The 4,765-nt window shown below is 42.7% G+C and overlaps 1 long non-coding RNA gene across 1 annotated transcript; it reads left to right on the top strand.

Moving 5' to 3' along the window:
• The first annotated feature begins 565 nt into the window (after positions 1-565).
• Positions 566-2,532, top strand: LOC139074189 (uncharacterized). The gene is made up of 2 exons (XR_011523727.1): positions 566-1,299; positions 2,349-2,532. It is a non-coding gene; the product is annotated as an uncharacterized lncRNA (long non-coding RNA).
• The last annotated feature ends 2,233 nt before the right edge of the window (positions 2,533-4,765 follow it).

Below are 4,765 nucleotides of genomic sequence, written 5' to 3'. Positions count from 1 at the left end.
GCTTCTTGAAGGTAATGATCCTCTCTTACATCTTTGCATCTCTAAATAACTTTCCTCTGTGCTTTATACATAGTAAGAAATCTACAGATATATTGAGTGACCAAACTGCTGTCAGCAGGGACAAGAATTCTTCAACCCCCTCACCATAAACTAACAACAGCTAATAGAAATATGGAGGAGTAAGACTGATTTTCTCTAAGGTCAGAAAGCACATTTTGGACATCCCACCTTTCCCCCTTCTTACCCCCTCAGACATTGCTAATAAATCCTAGCACTCTTTCTCTTGGAGCCTGGACAAGGCTCCCCAGCCTTCTCAGCACAGCATCTGACAGTCATCTCTATGGATTGGAGTTGACACTGGAGAATGAATTTCATTTCCCCTGCTGGATCCAAGGGCTCCATTTTATATATGGGAAACAAAGGCCCAGAGAGGTCCAGAGACAGAATCACATAGAGAACCCCCTGATAACAGCTGAGTAGCCAACCAAGCACAGCACACATTCATCCAGAGCTCTGCGTACGTTTTGCCAGAAGTCCCAGGAGTCAAGCAGGGACTTCACCAGCTTCTTGGACCTACTTCATTGATCCTCAAAGACTTCCTTAGAGGCTCTAGGAAAATGGGGAGCCTGCACTCAGGTCAGGAGTGACTCCTTGTTATTAGGAGATGTGCTCTCCATGTCAGGGTCAGTTTCAGCATGTGGGACTGCACAGGGAGCTGGGACTAGGGGCCAGCTTGGTCTGGGTTGAATCCCCCTTCTGTACTTACTAGTGGGCGAGTCACCTCTGTGAGCCCCAGCCGCCACACCTGTGAAATGGGGCTAGCGAGACTCACTGCGCAGGGTGACTGCCAGGCACCCTTGATGGTGTTTGGTAAATGTGAGTCTCCCTTCCCCACTCCTTTCCCTGCAGAGGGGGAAGTGAGGACATTTAAGGGGGTTTCTTTCCACTTCCCCTCCACAACCACAATCACCCTCATCATTAAAGTAGGCCTTGCTTTATTGGGATTGTGTGACTGCGCTGTTTTTAACTGAAATATATAAGATGTTAATGAGTATTATTCTGTGAGTTATCATTTATAAACTACATTATGTATTCAACCAAAAGAAAAAACGTGGGACTGGCTCCTTACTCAAAGGCTGTCCTCTCCAGCACCTGTGCCGAAAGCTTGGCGGTTTTCAGCTGGTCTGTTCTAACGCAGGCACCTGTGTTGAGCTCTGCAGCGGTGACTGGGACTGTGGCCCAGAGGAGCGCTGTGTCAGCAATGGCTGTGGCCACATCTGTGCTTCAGTCTAAGGACAGGTAAAAACATCAGGCCCTTCCCTGCTTCCTCAAACATTGTCCAAGCCAGGCAGGCTGTGCACTGGCCTGGACGGGACTTTCCAGAAATGGGTGGGACAGAAGCCTGTTTCTCTGTGGCCTTTCCCTCTTCACCCACCCTTCCTAAGAAAAAGAAGCATCTGTCACAGGATGGTGGTTTCCAAACCTTTAAAGTAATTTCCTTACCCAATATATCCTGGAGAGAAATCAGACTATTTATATGAGCAAAAGAAGGAGAAAAATCACCCATAACGCCCCATTCCAAAATGATGTCTGCTTGACACTTTGGTTAATATTTTAAAAATACAAATAGATAATTTTTTATATTAATATATAATATCTATATAAAAGTGAGAGTACCTGTTTTGATTTCTTGATTAGCTTGCTTAGAAATAGCTAGTGAAAAACTTTTAATATCAGTTCAGATGCTTCTATGCCATCATCTTTAATATCCTTATAGGAATCCATCATGTATGCTCATATACTTAACAACATCCACTAACACACATCTAACATATTTATTATTCTTTATATCACTAATACGGCTGTAATAAATAGTAAATTGTTGTACATGCCCTTATGAATTTCCTTGGGATAAATTCCAAGAAGTATAAGTGATGACCAAGAGTATGCTCATTTTAAGCATTTGATGCACTTTACCATATTGACCTATGAGAACCCCTTTCCTGTAAAAATATTTTGGGGTCCTCACATAATAGTTTCTTTATTTAAGTAGCCATTAAATGGGAGAAAAAGCATAATTAAAAGCTACCTTGATTAAGTTTTGATTATAAATCAGGTTGTATTTAACACAATGGAATCAACATAACTTTGAAAATAACCCATTTGTGTCCAGAATGTACTATTTGTCCAACCCACCCACAATCCTTGGGATGCCTTTGGCCTTTCTGGCTCTTTGCAGGTCCTTATTGATTCCCAGAATAGGGAACCATTGCCTCTCGACTGTATTCTGTAGGTCTAGCTCCCCAAAACAGCAGGTCTCACACACAACTTTTTTGTCCGTTTCTCAGATGAAGACTTATCTTAAAGGTCATCCTTCTCTAATAATTGCTCATCCCTTCCTGGAGTTTCTTTCTTCAAAGATGTGATTGTTTGGAGCTCCTGCTCAGGAAGACAGATGAAAATGGTGTCCTGTGGGTGGAGATTACAAGGGTTGTGGTAGGGAAGGAAAAAGAGTTGTTTCTTTTAATAGATCAGCATCAAAATATCCACACCGCTTGAGTTATTTGGTTAGGAGTGAAGAGGGGCAGGAGGACGAGATGGTGGGGAACAGACGACATTTGTTGAGCACTTGCTATGCAGCAATATAATATAAAACTGTGTTAGAGTCTCCACAGGCATCATCTAGATTCTCCTTATGACAACCTAGTGACTACACTTATTATCACCACCCTTCTACATGGACACTGAGGTCTGGAGAGATGGAGTAATTTGCTCAGTGTCATATAGCAGATAAGTGTCAGGGCCTTAACTATAATCTCATGTCAAATTCTAAGGCCTATGCATTATAGCGTAGTGGTTAGGAGCTCCAACTCTGAATTTCAAACCCAGGCCCACCACACAACTGTGTGACCTTCAGCAAGTGTCCTAATCTTTCTACGCTTCAGCTTCCTCATCTGTGTAATAGTATATACTTCACAGAGCTGCAAGGATAAAAGAGGGTAGTTCACGTGAAGTGTTCAGCATAGTGCTTGATACATAGAAAACATTCAATAATTGTTAACTGCAATGATTATTATTATTACCAAATAGATGGGCTAACGGCCCTTAGTCCCAATTTTCTAAGACTCTGGAACACAACCCAAGGCCAATCCTCCTTCCTAGCTCTCTCCTAGTTCATCTGGATACTGCAAGTCAGCACCTCTCTTCTGGTTTTCCTCATGACAAAATGTGGGAGGAAAAATAGACTTACCGTCTCTTGGCTATGTTCTTCACAATCGCAGACTTAAGATTGAACCAGCCCAGGTTGTAGTCTAATTTTGACCAATTTACTGACTGTGTGGCCCTTGACAAACTATTTAAACTCTTTAAACTTTCTCTCTTTAAACCACTTAAACTTTCCTTAGGAGTAAAAAGGGGAAAATAATAATATCTACCTCATTTGGATGCTAAGATTTATAGAACTTTACAGCTTAAAAAGCATTTTCCCAAACATCCCATTTGATTTTCACATCAACCAATAAGTGGCAAATAGGAGGCTCTGAGTAAATAATAGTGAAGTCATTTATTCTGTCAACAAGTATTGTGGGTGCCTACCACGTCCCAGGCGCTGTGCTAGCACTGGGGATACAACAGAGAACCAGACACACGGGATCTGTGCCTTCATGAGGCTCACATTCTAGAGAAAGAAACAAATAATAAACAAGTAAACAAATAAAGATGATAACTATGGATTATGGTAAATGTTCTGAAGGAAATAAAGGATGTGAGTAAGAAGCGGAGGGGGAGATAAAGTCAGGCCTGCTTTACTTAGGATGATCCAGATTCCAAGGAGATGATGAAAATGAAGTCTTGACAAGGTTCCAAAACTTGAAAGAAGAGAAATTCCAGAGCAAGGCTCCAGATCACGTTATGCAGAATTTAGAGAAGGAAATGGCTGTGAACTTACTTAGCGTCCCTTAAAGTCCCCCAGTCACACTGAGACTAAAAATATTGAGAGGGAGGATGAGGGAGGAGATTTTCTTGCGAGAGCTTTTGCCAAACTGTGTTTGCACAGTTTGAGGGTTACCATCTAAACACAAGCCAATGAAGGGGGCCCTTCAAAGGCCTCCCTGGGAGTTTGACATATGTTTCCTTCAGTTGGCAATCACCATAGAGTAGGAACGTTCATTTCCTTGGAGAAGCCACACTGCCATCCACCAGGGTATATTCCATCAGAACTCACCAGACTGTATCACTATATTTTACAATATCTGGGTCATTCAGTCTTGAATAACACCACGTGTGAGTCACCTATAACGCAACCTAAGACAAGACACCTCAGACCCAGATTACTAGTCTCTTTCACACTTCCACCCCTGCGGTGATGACCAGGCCTCACATCCTTCTAGCCCAGTGTGTTCAACGTCTCTTAGGCACTGCTTCAAATATTCTTGGCCTTACCCTCTTATTCTAGTCATTGCTACAGCAACCAGTTTGTCGCAGGCATCTACCAGCTTAGCACAAGGTAACTTGTCAGAGCCTTGCCTTGGACTTGTACCCTAGTACTCTACACCTCTCATTTTTGCCCCAGGGCTTCTTTGACTATGCAACAAGAGACTCCTGCAGGAACCAGGCACACTGCTGATGCATGCTTAACTCAGAAGTGCTGAAATATTAGTGCTTGGTGGGGTGACACTTGACAATAGAGGTCAAAGGTTGACAGATATATTCTTCCCCCTTCCATTCCATTCAGGAAGGGGATTCTGAGAGCATTCCATAAGGCTTC

This window comes from Equus przewalskii, chromosome 10 (assembly GCF_037783145.1).
Source record: "Equus przewalskii isolate Varuska chromosome 10, EquPr2, whole genome shotgun sequence".
Taxonomy (NCBI): Eukaryota; Metazoa; Chordata; class Mammalia; order Perissodactyla; family Equidae; genus Equus; species Equus przewalskii.
This window is presented reverse-complemented; position numbering and strand designations above follow the sequence as displayed.